The sequence below is a fragment of the Parasteatoda tepidariorum genome, chromosome 1 (assembly GCF_982258835.1).
Source record: "Parasteatoda tepidariorum strain Cologne lab strain chromosome 1, Ptep-v5.0, whole genome shotgun sequence".
In the NCBI taxonomy this organism is placed as follows: Eukaryota; Metazoa; Arthropoda; class Arachnida; order Araneae; family Theridiidae; genus Parasteatoda; species Parasteatoda tepidariorum.
This window is the reverse complement of record NC_141755.1, coordinates 123,490,135-123,508,184: the sequence shown is the minus strand read 5'-3', so window position 1 is coordinate 123,508,184 and position 18,050 is coordinate 123,490,135.

Sequence of the window (18,050 nt, the reverse complement as noted above, 5' to 3'; positions counted from 1 at the left end):
ACACCAAAGCATTCTGCCTTTTAATGATGTGTTTCTGATCTAATATATATAATTCTCTTACGTGGCTTCCAAATTTTGGCTGAAGTACTTTGTACAGCTAAGTAAGATTCTTTTCACAACACTTAAATATTTACTTTATTTTCTTCATGTATCTGTCGGCAAAGAATTCTGTTAGGTTAAAAAACATTTAGCTAAAAAAATAACAAATTCTAAAAGAAATAAAAATAAACAACTTAAAAAATAAAAATGCTGTTGCCAGCCATAGAATTTTTTGAAAGTCAACTTAGCAACATAAATCAAAATGACATAGAAGCGCAACTAGATCAAAATTATGATACCTGAGCGCTTGACGTAACAAATCCTTCAATTCTATAAGTGTTGTATCGCCAAATGCCCAAATTAACAATTGTGTTTTTAAAGAAATTCTATAAAAAGTTTTAAATAAACAACCTACTTCTACAACTGCTTCTTGAAGAACTTGGCTCATTGATTAAAAATATTGTTTTAATTTTACAGTACTAACTTTACTTCTACTTTTATTATTGCTATGACCCTCTTTCATTACATTTTACAATTTCATGCTAAATTTGAGGACTTTAAGTAGTTTTGTGGTTGAATACTGACGTTTAGAAATGTGTACATAAAAAAGTAATATTTAGAGATTAAGAGTTGCCTCAGAAAAATTTGAATTGTTGACATTGAATTTAACAATGGAAGCAATCGTTTTTGTGAAAATTAAATTGTATTGTTGACATCAAAACTAAAAATATTGTGTTTCAACTTAACAATACTACCTTAATTTATACTTTAGAATTGCCTCGGAGAAATTTGATTGTTAGAAATGACTTAAACAAAAAGTTTAATTTTAGCTGACAAATAATATATTATAATTTTAACTTTTTCTATGACTATACTCATTTTCTTACTGTTTTCTTTGTTTTTTATACATTTTATATTTTTGTGATAAAATAAAAAACTTATAGTTGTTCTGCTTCTGAACACTGATGAAAACACAAAATGATGGGCTTCATCAACAATCAAAAATATCTACATTTATTTTACAAATTCCATATTAATAGGATGGCGCCCTTCAGTAAATTAAAAATACAAAATTATGTTCATCAAAGCTGATGCTTTACATCCGGCGTTCAGTGGCAGACTACTATTTCATATTGTTTTACAACACATGGCTTTAGCCCTCTGGTGGGAAAGACTTTGAAACAAAACTTACAACAGTTACTCTTCTCAACAACTGAAATTTAGAATAGTGTGATTAAGAAAAATATGTGAACTGATTGCATTTTCAGATTAATATTGAACTGTACAGGTTTAGAATTTTCTACAGTGAAAAGTTTTCGGAACTTCAGTATTCAAAAAAGTATGTAAAAGCTAGACGTTGAGAACGTATCCAATGAGCGAGCAAAGCGAGCTTTGGATTGCGAAGCAATCCGAAATGAACTGCGAAAGCAGTTCCGGGGGTTGGCGAGCGCCAGCGAGCAGGGGGCGAAGCATCCTAGTTTAGTTATATTTCTCATGAATTAAAGGTATTATTAAATTTGGTATGATAATTTTGGCTATGGTGTTTTAAACAATTAACTGACCACACCTGTTACACTCTCACCTGCCACTCTTTTGTCTTAAGGACTGAAATCAGTCTTGAGAAAAGATCAATGGGCTGAATTCTCTCCTGGAATTAATATTTATTTGTAATTTTTTTAAATTAAGTTTTCAAAACAAACTTAAAAAAACATTTTTTTCTTTAGAAAATACAATAATGCATGTGAGAATAAATAAATAAAAATAATCTTTTTATGAAAATTTTGTTATTTTTCATAATAATTGCAAATGATATCACACCACAACAAAATAATGTAATGGATTTCAACATCTGCTTGTATGAACAAAATTTGTATTGTTGAATCTGCTTCAGTTAGTGACTTTTCCAAAATTTTGAGGTGCTGGGTAACTCTCCTTTCCTTTTAAGTTTGAAAATTGCCTGTATTCTGTAGCAATGCTTAAAAAAATTTTCATTTCACCTTAATAGAGTTAAAATATTCCTTTATTTCTGTGTAATCTATTTCTTGTACTGTTTTTTTTTTTATTTGAAAATTATTACCTTTAGTATTGTAAATATTTAAGAAATTTTTCTTAAGCTGTTGCAACCATTTTGGTATGTTATATTTAAATGCTCTTGCCCTTTTATGGTATAAAGTTATTTATATTTGCATGAAATATCTGCAGCATTTTTTGATTTCAAAATTTTTAGTTTGTCTTTTACCAACTTAAAAATGAGCTAAAACCTACCTTCAATTTAAGTAAATAAAAAAAAAGAAATCTATTAGAGCCACTCCTTGACTATAATTTGTTTTAACCTCCCCAACATACTGAGCATAAATTTAAACAATTTCTTGTTACAACTTTTTCAATCCTTCTTGTATGTTTACTTAATCTTTATAATTTTTTCATTCTTTCATTTATATTTGTTAAACATTTAATTATTTACTGTGTTCTATATTTTTCCTATTCTTGTTGCTAATAAATTATAATTTTTAATAAATTTTTTTATTTTATTATGCATGGTTTTTTGTCATTTTTTTCATTTATTTTATTTATATTTTTCATGATCAATTGTGTTTGGAGGTTTTCTAAATACAAAATCTCTGAAACAGTTTCTTCAAATAACCTTCAATTTTCTTTATTAAAAGTAAATCACATTTAAGTCCAATAAAACAATGTTCAAGTTACAACTAAGTGAAAAAAAAAGTTATTTAGGGTTTTCAGAACTAAAAATATATTTTAAAAATATCCTATACATTGGTTTAATTTAAAACAGTTATAAAAAAATTTTCAAAAATAATAATTTTTTTAAGGTATTAAGAAATGATGCCCTAATAGTATTTTTTTATTTGCCTATTTTTTCAAAAATTTTTGTTTAGAGTGAAGTTTTTAGTATAGTTTTTTGTTTGATTATAAAAATTAAATGGCATTTTTTTTTAAAGAAATACATTACTTTAAAGTATTAATTTAGCACATGCAATATTTCTAAAAAATGTAGGTCTGATATTTGAAACAGAAATTACAAAATGTTATACTTGGAAATGTTAATTTTATATTTAATCATTTGATATGAATATTAAACAATATAAAGCAAAGAATTTAATAAATAAAGGGAATAATTAGCTTAAATGAATAAAATAGTACCTTTTTAAAAAATGCAACCAGGTTTATATGTTTCAAATACACCGTTAAATGTTTATTAATTTATCCTCTTGGTGTTTTTAATAATAATCAATGAAGCTTATAATAATATGTTTTAACTACATAATTTATTAACAAATAAGTATTTATTCTGTGAAAATTATTTTTCTTCTTGAATTTTACAGATTTTTAATTAAGAAATATTAGTCTTTTTTAATAAAGGTTTGTTATTATATTAATAGTGTATTGTTGTGGAGTTACATGAAAAAGGTCATCAAACATTTAATTAATAATTCTATAATTAGTTTATATAATGTAACAAATCAAACCAAAAATTACATATCCTAAAATAAAATTTAATTTAGCAATTAACATAAAATCTCCATATTTATATTATATACATAGTTGTTGTGTGAAGTCACTAGCGATTCTCTTGAGTTAACTCATTAGAATTATTCAAGAATTTCTGAGTTGATTTTTTCAAAGGATTAACTATTACGAATTAAATAACCATAATAGAGTTAACTAACCTAACCCATAACTAGTATCAAAATACTCAAATTTACAAGAAAATACCAGAATCGACCACAAAAACACTCATAATCACCACAAAAATAAAAAATTACTTTAAAATGCAAACAATACAAAAAACTTGAAACAAAATATCGCAAACTCTACTAAAGTGCAGAGAACATCAAAATATTATAAAAGTTCAAAAAATACCAAAGTTCCACATTTGCTTAAAATGAAATAAATCAATTGGCATTCAATTCAATCATTCCTTTTTGAGAAATAATATGCTACGTAATGATTTATAATTAACTCTTTTATGGATTTCCCTTTGTTTCCGAAGGTGGCCCACGTGTCCCCAAGGTGGCACCGGTGTCGGGCCACCTTGGTGACTTAAAACTATTAATCTGATAGATTAATTTGAATTAAAGTAATGTGGTTAAAGAAAAAGAAATAAACTTTCGGAAAACATATCCTAACTCAAAGTTCTAAGAATTTAAACACATATAAATTACAATATCTTCTCACCCGGAAATCAGAACGACATCTGCAAAAACTTAAATCACTTCATACAATGGAGGCCATTCAATGAAATATTTTACATTTCAGCCTCGTGCACCTCAGATACAAGATTTACAATGCAGCAGGGACATCTTATGGTTCAAAATAAATTTAATTTTACTTTGGGGGGGTGGATTACGTTAGAAACACTGGCCACCTTTGGCTTACCCACCTTACTTAATCAAAACATACAAAATGTTTTTAAAAAATTAGTAATTTTTAATGACTTCCTTGGGCCTGTCTTGCAGAGCAAAGTTTTTTGAGGTGAGGCTTAATATTAGAAATAGTCACTCTCAGTTTTGTTTCTATATTTAACCATGATCTATATTTTGTCTTCAAAGAAGCCACAGCTGAAAATACAGTTTCACAAAGGTAAGATGTTGAAAATGGTAATAGAATGCGAAATGCCCTTGTTTTTAGTGCAGAAAAATCATCCTCCTGCCCAAAATTCAAATAGTGATTTATTACTAAATTGTATTTTGGTTTTGCCACTTGTCGTGAAGTCTATGAATTTTTCTTCCTCATCAATTGAGAGTCCTTCGGGAGTCTTATGAAAGAGATTACTAACCCACTCTTAACTTGCAATAAGTTTGTCGTCAGCAGGAAAATACTTTTTAAAATTCCTTGCCATCATGGCTAAGTGATTTTCAATGGTTACAAAAAGAACTTTTACATGTTCTTCTTCAGCCTTATAAGTTTTAGTACAATTATCCACATTTGTAAACATTGTTAAGTTTTTTTGCTTTAAATTTCTGCCCCACAATTCAAATTTTCCACAAAAAGCATTAACTTTATCACTCGTATCCAACATATGTGTATTTGCTCCTTGGAGTTAAAGATTCAAGTTATTTAATTTCTCGAATATGATGATCAAGTAGCTCAATTTCATCACAAATTAACAATAGTGAAAATTCTCGGTTTCCGTTCTGTTATCTTCTTTTAGGAAAATGGCGATTTCTTCTCTTAATTCATAACACGTTGCAAAAATTTCTCACGTGATAAACATCTTGCCCAGCACTTAAATAGCAACTCTGAATGTACTGAACCCATGTCGTTACAAAGAGCGGAAAAGATTCTCGATCTTATTGTTCTCATTTTTATATAATTTGCAACGGTTACAACCGTAGTTAACACAATATTTAAACCAGCATTTCTTTCGAAGCCAAAGCTTCTTTGTGGATTATGCAATGTGTCCAGACGCATTGTGGCGATTTTTGTTTTTTACAAGTGCATGTATACTTTCGAAAATTCTGGCTATTGAACGAGCACCATCGGTGCATACTCCGATGCAATATTTGCATTCTATGTTTGCCACATTCATAACATCATTTAATAATGCTAGCGCTGATGCTTTGAGTTCTATGGATTTTCAGAAAAGTAGTTCTGCAACTGACATATTATCACAAAATCAAACATAGGCAATTAAATGAACATCTTTATTAATATCTGTTGCCTCATCAAACAGTATTGAAAACATTTTGTCACGCACCATCGAGAAAAGCTGACATTACATTTTCAGCTGTATCACCAATTCGACAAGCAACAGTATCATTTGAAAGAGGTATGGACCGTAATAGTTTTGAAAAATTAACTCCAAACACAGTTTCTACAATCTCAATCGCTGCTAGCTTTTATTTTACTTTTGTTTTGGCAGTTAGTTAAAAATAATTTAAAGACAGAATTCAAAATACTCAATATACATTATTTTTGTATACATTTTACTGTAAGTGGGGGGCGCGATGAAAATTATGATTGAAAACTGGGCCGCGAATACTGAAAGGTTGAGAAACGCTGATATACATAGTAAATATGTACGTAACATTATAAAAAGTTATATACATAATAAAAAACCGACTTGATGTAGCTAATAGCCTGATGTCCGTGGGCTGAGAAGATTTATTAAATCAAATTTTCTTTCTAGAAAAACAAAGTTCTTAATTTACAAAACTCTTGTCAGGTTGATTTTGACCATATGCTTCTGACAATGACAAAACTGGAAGAAAATTATAATCACTAATATTTGAGAAATATGAAAACAATAACTGGAGATTTAACTTTAAACTGTTCACGATTTATAAACAACCTGATATTATTAAATACATAAAAATAAATAGAATGAATTGGATGGCCCATGTGATTCGAATGAGTGATGTCAATACAATAAATAAGATATCGCTCTTTAGACTCTGTGGGACAAAAAAGTGGGGAAGTCGCAGAGTCTGATTTTATTGCAATTAATGAAAAGAATTGGAGATCGAAGATAAATCAGAAGTCGTGAAGGAGAAATCTGCAGGTGAAGGCATTGGGCTGTCTGGCCAACTATGATGATGATAACTGATATTTATGTGCAAGTCATATAATTCGCGCTCAACCGAAGCTAAATTTTTACGGTTTTCTCTAAAGTAAAAATTTAAAATTAAAAAGAATTTTATCAAATTTGTAGTTGGAGAAAAAAAATATGTTTTTAAGAATATGAATTACGGATACGATTTCCTGCGCCTAGAATGATTTAAGAAATTAAAGTGATTTTGATTTAAGACAGTTTGATAATATTAAGTTCATACTAAATGCTGTCAAACTAATTTTTCTTTTTGGATGATACAATATGCAGGACATGTTTAAAAGAATTTTTCCTAAATTAAAAAAAAAAAGAGAGAGAGAGAGCGCTGTTACACCTAAACGCGATTAGATGTGCATTATTTTATTACCATCAGGGAAGGGAACACCATCAAGAAGAGCTCAGTATTTTAATTATACATTTACACATACATTTTTACAATAATGAGTAACAACATAACATTGACTAAAATAGAAAGTAACTTAAAGTTTTACCCATTAAACTGATTGGGGTAAAACGGGAACCAGGGAAGGCTTGGGTTTCTCTATCTTGCGTCATCTCACTAGGTAAGAGTCAGAACAAAGACTATTGTTTTTGCGGATAGAGAGGTAGCGCCATCTGTTGCTACGAATTAACTATCCGTTGCACAATTGTAATTATTCATGATATGACTAGGTAGCTATCACACCCTGCTATCTATCGCTCTACAACCCCCAAATTGCTTTCATAGATCTTTTCAAAATTCTTCAAACCTTTCGTCAGCACTCTTAAAGCTAACTTTTATCTACTTAATTATTGAAAAAAATACAGACACAATAGCGAATAGATAAATAACTATTTTTCAAACAGCAATATATGTAGCAAAATTATCCCTCTCTAAGAGCAAAGAATAAGTTTATATATCTAGAAAAAAAATAAGTATTTATTTACACCTAAAATAAGATAGTTTAAAACTGAAATATATTCACATTTCAAATACTTATTAAATTTCTAGTTTTGTAGATGCACAAATTGAAGGGGGAAAAAGGCTATAAAATGAGATAGCCTTTAAAATTTATTTACATGTTGTGTGTGTCAAATGTACACAAAAAGTATGCTTTTGTTTATAACACGCAACGATGTATTCATAGAATAAATTTCCCTCTTGAAGAGATACATAGATGTAAAAGTCAATGAAGGATGATCCCATATTAATAGCCATCTGAAGCAAACTTGTCACATCTCAAGCACAACTGTTGCATTTAACGAAATAATATTATCTCTGAAGAAGTAACTCAAAACAAACTGTCATCCCCTAAGTCATGAAGGAAGGCTGCCATGCAGAAGAGTGGCTGGAGAGAGTTGCGTTGCCAACCAACACTTGAAAATTTAATTACTTTTAAAAAGGCACCAGCAAGAAACATTTGCAGCTAAACCTAAAAGGCCTAAATATAATGTGTCAAGAAAATGACGTCAAATTATAAATTCAGATTCTACAATTGGAAGGAAAAAAATTTCTTAAATAGCCCATTACAATCTTTGGATGAATGCAATGCACCACTGAATTAATACCAGCCTTAGAGTGAGGCAAAAACATTTCTCTTGGACATGACGATATTCACTTTATTATGTTCAAACACCAATCTGAACCAGACCGCTGAAATAGTCCTCTGGCTTTTGCTTCAAACTCGTAACATTATAATCGGCAAATAGAGTGGTTTTCGTAAATTATTAAGGCCTGTGTAAATTATTAGAAAAATAATAAATGCCTGACTAAATTATTTCATTGAGAGTAGCAACATTTTATCTGATAGACAGTGAAAATGTCGTAAGCCACTAGATGATATTTTACTACTAGAAACAGAAATAAAAGTGAGGAGAGAATTAAAAATTAGCTAGATTTTTATCAGTTTTACCAAACACATCAATTATTCGTTGATAATTTTCGATTATAACTCTAGGGCCACACATATCAGAACTATGGAAGGACGACTGTAATCAATGAAGTGCTAAAATGCGCAACTATAAACGGTTTTCTGTACATTTTTGCAGGAAACGAAATCTTTATTCTGATTCTGAGATTTTCAGGGTCCTGCAAGGGCCAACACGATATACAATAATGTTAAAAAGTGGCTGAATTAAAATAAATTTGATAAAAACCCTTTACAGCAGGGGTGTCAAACTCACGGGCCGCATGCAGTCCGAGATGAACATTTTTGCGGCCCAGTCAATATATCCGACGCAAAGTAAAAATAAAATAGAAATGTGAATTAGAAAGAAAACTAGCATATAAAATTAGAATATACTTTATTTATAAACAATACGGATCATTTTAAATTGTACGCGCGAAAATGTAAAGTTCTAATTGGCTTGCGGCACCTGCCATTCCAGGGATACTGCATCGTATCAAAAATTAGCAGAAAAAATTTCAAATCTTAGAACAGAATTTAAAACAAGATTTAAAGATTTTAATTCTTTGGAAGACAAATTTTGTTTGTTTTCTTCAATTTTCTCAATAAATATAGACTCAGTACCCAGTAATATGCAAATAGATGTGATTGAGATTCAGTACGACTCAAATTTGAAGGCAAAATTCATTGAAGTTAGTGTGACTGAATTTTACAAATATTTACCGGCAAGGTTTGAAAATACTCGAAAATTCGCACATGAAATTATTTCCATGTTTGGAAGTACTTATCAGTGCGAGCAATTATTTTCTGTTATGAATGGAAATAAATCTCCTGTCCGAAACTGTATTAATAACACTCACGTTGGGTCAATTTTGAAAGTAGTCTCGGCCAATAAAATTTCTCCCGAAATAGGAAAGATAGTAGCAGAGAAGAGATGTCAAGTATCAAACAATAATTTAACTTTATATATGTTTATTACAATATACTATTCAAAATAAAAATATTTGTTTCTATGAACATAAATTTTTTTTTTCTTGCGGCCCACCTAAAGTAAAGCATTGTTTATTTGGCCCGAGTTAGCTTTTGAGTTTGACACCCCTGCTTTACAGCAATCCCTTTTGTGGCTTTTTATGATAAAAATGTCTTAGTTTAACATTTGTTTTCTTAGAACATTTTGTTAGTGTTTACTAAGGAGTGAGAGAGATCGAAAAAAAAAAGACAATTATTTTAATTTCAATGTCGAATCAATTCTTGCCTGAACGAGAAAAAACCCTCTGGTACCTACCCTCCATGTTAAGTAATATGCATTTCAATGAAGTTATTAGTTTTTGGATGGATGCGTCTTTAATATCACCAATATGATAAAGTTAATTTACTAGAGAAATCCTAATTTCGATTTAAAAACTACTGATACATGGTGCGTAGCGTTTTTAAAAAGTGCTTATTTTCGTTATTTAAAAGCCCTTAAAGGTGCTTTTTTCATTGAGTGTTTTTAAAAAGTACTTAATTTTCTCTTTTCAAAAATGAGATTTTTTTTTCGTTCGCTTTTCACCCCATATTATGCAAAAGCGTGCTTTTCACATTGTTCCATTCAACGTTTTCACAATCCATTTCAGCGTACAGTCGGTCAGCTTGGGGGAGCCTCCTTGTTGAACAAGGCATCCCCGGCGCCAGGTAAGTACTATTGTTTAAAATTCATAAAAAAAACTAAATAACAATGAACTTAATATAAGACAGGTAGCTAAACAAATTTATATATTTAATTATAAATTTTGGGCACTATAACGTTTATTGCTTGGCAAACTACTTTAAATTCATTAAAAGTGTTGTAATATTTTAAATTTATTCCACTTGAAGTTGCTGTATCATTGAAGTTGAGACAGTGGAGGGGAAAATGCACTGAGAGGAAAAAGGAAGCCCTGCAAACATCGGCAATGGAATAATAAGATACATTTGTGCATACAGAATATTAACATGACATGTCTAGTAAAATTAAAGACATTTGATAATGCACGTGCAGGAGCTGTGATGGCTCAGGGAATCAGTAGCGTATCTACGGGTACGGCAAGCATGGCGAATGCCATATGTGCATTATTTCAAAAAGGCGGAAAATCGATCAGAATCAACCTTTTTTTTTTTTATTCCAAGAATTTTATAATTTTTTTTTAAATCCGTCGTTGAACAGCCGACCCAATTATTGGGTTTACAACTACTAATGTTCAGCTATGTAACCTTGTCATTTTGAACCAATCCAGAAGACAAGGAACTCCTGGATCAATACTACCAGAGGTATTGATTTGTTATGGGAGCATAGAGGACTTTGCGAGTCGACTGATTTCACGTGCATCAGTCACCATTTACTACACGGGGAGTCTTCGGCCGGCGGGGATCGAACGCACGAACTCTTGGACATGAGCCCAGTGCCCTACCAACCAGGCTGTCCCGGCCTACTAAAACATAGCATGTAGGGCTTGGACGGCATTTGAACCCGGAACCTCACGCACCCTACTCGAGAATATTACCCCTAGAACAGTGTTTCCCAAACTTATGACTTTTGTGTACCCTTTCTAAATTTTTCGTAACGCTGTGTACCATTAATACAAAATTAATATATTTTTTACTGCAAAAAGATTGCCCAAAAGTTAAAAATCACAACTGGCTGTTGATACCCCTAATTATTAAATGTTAACTCTGCAAAAAATAGCCAACAGAAAAATACGTAAGCTTAAATTTTCATGGCTAGCTTTGTTCTTAAATAAAATTTTCTTTTGTTGCAAGATATTTCGCATAAGAACGCGTCTTGGGGAAACACTGCCCTAGACCAACGAGCCACTTTTTGATGAAACCAACCCGAATTGGAGAGGAAGACCACGAGAACTACCCACGATTTGCCAGACGGAAAGGGCATTTTTTTTAACAAAATAATGCAGAATGTAAAAAAAAGAGACCAGAATGCAGAGAATCCATAAATCTCGAATAAATCCTTAATTTATTTATTTTTCCACAAGCAAAGAGACAAGATAAACAATTTGTTCCTCTTCATATCAAAGTGCAATTTTCCGGGGAGGAAATGGATGGAACCCCTTCAAGCACAGATAGATCTTTGGTGATGACTAGAGAACAAAGAAAACCATGGGGTGTTCCACTCTAATACTAGACTAATTATTATGTGATAGTAAAATGTATGTCAGTAGTAAAAGGCTTGTAAATCTCCATCAAATTTTTATCAGGGGTTAAAATCTCTTTGAAAAAACGTTTTCGGAATCTGTTGAATTGATTTCAAATCCTTCCATAACAGGATATATTCGCCTCCACAAAAGCCACAGAAATATGATATTTTAATGCTTTAAGTATAAGTTCCAATAATCCTTCTACTTACAATTTAGAAGGAAAAAAAATTTTTTTTTTAATTTATAAAAAAAATTTTGCTTAGTATTTTTAAATTACATTTATTTAATCAGGGGTGATTTTGAGCCCAACTCGAAAATCCTGAAAATTTCTCGAATAAAATCATTAATGACGCATTTCAAAAAATTAAGGTCTTTATAAATTTAAATCATTGATATTTTCACAACATGAAATTCTAAATAAATTATATGCAGCATCATTTAAACTAATAATTATGCAGAAATTTACTTATATCTCTGATCACATTTATTATTCTACCAGAAAAAATATTTACAAATGAAAGAGATGCCAAGTATAAATTCTAGCTCTAATATTTGCAAATAAAATAAACAAGAATTTTTATACATAAATTTATTCGATGATTTTTTGAAACTTCTGGACCTTGGATTTCAGGATCGCGGTCAGCGAATAATCCGGATTTTTTCCTTAGCACAATCATCTCTGTTTAATATTTCTCAAACTTTTTTTTTGAGTTATGGAACACGCTTCCATAGCATCTCGAGCACAAAATTTTGTAATCTTTCCTTTTATTTCTGATTGCATTTTCTTTTTTTCGAAAAAAAAATTCGATCAAATGATTACTATTTTTTAAATTTTATAAGTCTTTTACTATCTGTATCACTTACATTTATATCATTAAATATTACATTACTTGAAAAAAATTGTTTTACTGTTTTTAAAAGGGTTCATAACGTGTCATTTACTGATATATTATATTTGTTTCTTATACTCAAAGTAAAATGAAAATAAAATAATATTAAGGCTATAATATGTATTTTATAACCAACCATTATAACAGTTTAGTGTCTGAAAAAAAAAAAGTAGCATCATTGAAGGAACAATAACAGTAATTTTTTACATTAAATCTTTAACTTTATTTTAAAAAATATAAAGAAAAAACAATAAGTATCTTATGCATAGAAAAAATAGAGCTTGTTTAAATAAGAAGCATATATATTCTTATAATGTAATTTGTTAAAAAAAAAAATAAAAAAAAAAAAAAACTTGTTATGTATCTAAATTTATTAAATCAGGTTGGTCTAAATTCATAGTTCGAATTCCTGCAAAATCGAATTTTAAAAAGTCATATATTTTAAAATTTGATATCTCAGGATATTTGATTCGATCAATTTCGTTCAAATTTTGTACTTTTTACCTTGTTAAATTACCTTCTTTTATAACGATGTAAAAAATGGTATACCTTACAATTCAATTTTTTTCCCCATTATTATATATAATAATGAATATTTACTAAAAGTTATTTTTAGACAATTTGCACAATTATAAACGATCTTCATAATTGTGACCAAAATTTTTTTCAATTCGCTTGAAAAGCTCTCGAATTATTTCTCAGATTACGACTAACCCCTATATTTTGGGGTTCAGAAATCCGTTTTAGTGTCTGATTTCGTAAACTAAATATAACCCCTGCACTTACTAATTAGCACATTTGAAGTCACCCCCACCCCTTAAGAATGAATCCTAGAACGTGGAGATCTCTTCATTTAATCAAAAGTTATCAGTTATCAGGGTTGTCCGTTTTATTCTATTTAATATTTTTTCGCGCACTGAACGTCTAAAAATTTATAATTCGCATCTCTTTAATATTTTTGCTTTATCTGTAATTTGTTCCATTGTGATGCGACGAGGATCATTCATAATTTCTCTCTTTGTATGCCTGTTAAGGCTGAGTGGCGCCATCTATGGCCAAGAATTCGACTTCTGCCACACCAATAAGTCATACCCGTTTATAGGGAGGACTCATTCATTCATCCACAGATCGTAATCTAGACATGAATCAGAGAACGATTCATCTCCCATCCAGTACCCCCAGAGGTATTGATTTGTTATGGGAACATGGAAGACTTTGCGACTCGGCAGATTTAAAGTGCATCAGTCACCAGTTTACTACACTGGGAGTTTTCGGTCGGTGGGGTTCGAACCCACGAACATGAACCCGGCGTACATTTAAAATTTGATTTTATTAAATAGATCCGAATGTATTCTGATTTATTTCCTTATTTTGTGCCTTTTTTTTCACTGTTAGCAAATTAATTATTTCTCTGGATACTCTTAAAATAAAACGTCAACTTCATCTAATTTATTTCTCATAAAAGTTTATTATCATCACTATTTAGTCCACCGTTTTGTATGTAATTATGTGTATATTTTTTCTTATTATCTGTTTATAAAACTTAATTATACTTTTTGTTTATTGAACAGTAAATAAACTAACCAAAATATATCATTTAACTGTAACTATTTTTCTTGTGATTGTCATAACTAATCGTAATTATTTACACTGTGATCTTTAAAAATTTTTATTACATCGCGATGATTTTATTGTTTTGATGTTAGCAAAGCATGATTATTTTTAAAAAAAAAATCAATTTCCTTCAATTTGAATTTTAAAAATATTGGGTAATCATCAGTTTATGTTATAGGTCTTTTTTAACCCAGAGCTATATTTATCGTGTGTGCGTACTTTTGTTACCAAATTATATTTGTAAAACTTTAAAATATTTCGATTGGCAAGTTTTTGAAATGTTATTAAAATAGGCTTACCTGCGATTTCTTGCTGCCAAAAAAAAAAATAAATAAATAAAAAGATTTATCTGAAAGTATAAATTATAAATACCAAGAAATGAGACTATGAATTTTACTATTTCAATTCGATTCACATCTTGATTTAGACATTTAGTAACAATATCGATTTGCTTTTGATTCTAATGGCAATCAATAAAACTGAATCTTTTTTTTTTTTTTTAAATAACATTAAAGTAAAAATAAAAGTTTTTCATTGATATTAAATATCACTCTATCTATCGGCGAAATGTTTTATAAACTGAACAAATATAATTGTGCTCATTTAAACTAATTGTCAAAATTTCTATTGACAATTGAAAAAACGCAATAGAATCTTAGATAAATCTGATTAAAACAGACTTTTATTTCTAACCAATGATGATTTTGAATACACTTGAATACATTACAATTAAAAAGAGATAATTTTATTGTTATAGTTAATTTTTATTTATTTATTAATCTAACTTTATTTAAATACAAAGCATAGGCGCTTCTTTCCATAGATACGCCCACTGTCCGACTTAGCCTAATTGGGGCCCGGGGAAAAAACTTCTTTGGGAGGCCCCCTCTCTGCTTCACTTTTTCGGTAATGAAGAACCGAACTTCATGGAGGTATTTGAATTTTTCACCTCATTATAGATAACAAAACAAGGAAATTGACTAGAACCTAAAATGGCTGTAAAATCCCCCCCCCTCCTCCAATGGTCAGACAAAAAATCGTTCCGTCCATTTAATTGATTGACAATTCCATGTCCATCATGTCGAATGCAGTTTTTCTGATTGTTATCTAGCTGTGAAAAATACATATCATTGCTGACACTAGAACAGAATTCAGCAAAATTTTCGCAATTACGATGGCTCAATAGTGCCAATTAAAATCCCGTATTTTTGCAAGGATTAATGCATTTTGCGATACGTAAAAATACAAGCTTTTGATAGGCTAAATTTATCCGAAGTAATTGCGAATATTTAGCTGAATTACGCCCTAGGAAGCCATGGATTTACGAAAAATAGATTTTTTGCGCTCATATGATAGATTAATGAACGCAAGACTGACGGGAGTTTACATTATACTGATATTTTGTTTAAAAAAAAGTTCATTAAAGAAGGGAACGTAAAATAAAATTTCTACTCGATTTGGGGGCCCGAGGCAACTACTATGTCCCTGCCTAAGTCAGGCTCTGGATACGCTTCTGCAGGGAATAGAGCTTTCGCCTTCCAATGAGGTGAACCGGGTTCAAATTCCGCATCCTGCTCGCACCGACCACAGTGCTGACGTAAAATATCCTCATTGGTAGACGGATCATAGGTTAGAGTTCCCTTGCCAGCCAAATCTTTCGACAAAAAATAAGCACATTTTAAGCACTATGCACGATAACGAAATGCAAAATAGTTTTCAAAGACTTTACATGATCATGCTAAAATAACTAGTTTCAGAAGATGATCTTAATTATGTAAGTCACCATAAAAAGATTTTTCGGTTCGAACTATGGTTCAACCGAAAACATGAACTATGGTTGGCGCGAAAACAGGTGAAGTTGGTAAGGTTGCACGGATGATTAGTTTGCTCCGAGCTATGCTTATATCAGGGGATACAGCGCTCGCGTATGAGTTGATGATAATGAGTTGACCCAGGTTCGAATCAAAGGGATGGCTAACAGTCTACTCCCAGCTCGCACTGACCACAGTGCTGACGTATCCTCAGTGGTAGGCAGCTTATGAGTAAGAATCCCCTTGCCGTCAGGCTAACCGTGGATGATTTCCGATTTATTCCTCTTTATATAACGCAAATGCGGCTAAAATTATGCCATGAACGCTGATTTATCCGAATACTTGATCCAAGAGTTCTCTTGCCTTCTGCGTTGAATTCAAAATCACAGTGCTAAGCCTGGATGGTAGGGCACTGTGCCCATGCCTAAGAGGTCGTAGGTTCGATCCCCTCCGACCGAAGACTCCCCTTGTAGTAAATGATGACTGATGCACGTTAAATCTGTCGAATCTCAAAGTCCTCCATGTTCCCGCAACAAATCATACCTCTGGGGGTGCTGATTCAAGAGTTTCCTTGTCTTCTGGATTGGGTTCAAAATGACAAGGCTACGGAGTTGAACATTGGTAGTCGTAAACCCAAAACTTGGGTCGGCTGTTCAACGACGGTTATAAAATAAAATTAAAATGCAAAGGCTAAAATTAAAATACTAATGTTCAACTACGTAGCCTTGTCATTTTGAACCCAATCCAGAAGACAATGGAACGAACTCTTGGATCAAGTATTGGGAGAAATTTGTCTTCGTGGAGGACTTTCTTATGGAACTAACCCGCATTTGCTTTACATGGAAAGGAAGACCACGAGAACCTTCCACGGTTAGCCTGACGGCAAAAGGACTCTAACCCATGATCCGTCTACGACTGAGGATATTTCACGTCACCACTGTGGTCGGTGCAAGCCGAATGCAGAACTCGTATCGACTAGACGTCGCTGGGATTTGAACTCGGTCCACTGCATTGGAAGGCTCTATCCCCTTATCATGAACCATTATATTTTTTGATGGTAACCAACATAAGTGATTATCCCCTCAATGTAGGACTGATTTATGCTCCAACTTGCTTTGTTCGGGTTGAACCATCACGAATTTCCATCTTAGAAATCAAATGTTGGAACCATCCCAATGCAGGAATTCGGACTGATTTATGACAGTCCTATAAAACACACACAAATTTTTCTGATGGAGTATATTTCCGAGAACCAACAAGAATTTCCATTAAACCATCTTGGAGATGTATAGTTGGAGCCACCACGGATCATCATTGATAGTTGGTTCATGAGAGTCAAACTTCTTTTGATAGTTAATCATCATAGTATTAACGTAGCATTTTTCATCAGGGAATGATGGAAATTTGTTGGCATATCAAAAACCATGAACACGTAATGTTGAATGATGGTGACCATCAAATGATGTTGAACCATCATGAATCGCACTGAAACCAACATAAACCACCAGATGGGACCATCAAGAATTTTGACTTAGGCCACTAGCCCTGATCGCTGTGATTAAATTAAATTTTCTCAGTGGTAGACACAGACAGGGGTGATTGTGAGTCCAAGTCAAAATTCCGGAAAATTTCTTGAGTAAAAAAATTTTTAAAAAACGGTTTAAACTGAAAAATTAGAAAAAAATTTTAAACAAGTTTTTTTTCTCCTTTTTCTCAATATTTCTTAGTTTATTTAAAATATAATTAAAATTTTACACATACCTATGATGACCCGGAGAAGTAATTAAAATGTACAAATATGTCTTTCTTTCTTGAGTTTATGATTATAACAACTATTTAGTGATAAAAAATGAATATTAATCATGAATATAAGCTTATATCTCTGACTCTCCCTTACGAACAGATAAAATAAACTGTGTAAAAGTTCCACCTTTGAAAATTTGATTCCGTGATCAATAATTTTTTGAAACGTCTGGACCTTCGATCTCCGGAAACTTCCGGATCACTGTTAGCGAAAAATCTGGAAATCCGGATTTTTTCCGGAGCACAATCAGCCTTGCACAGATAAC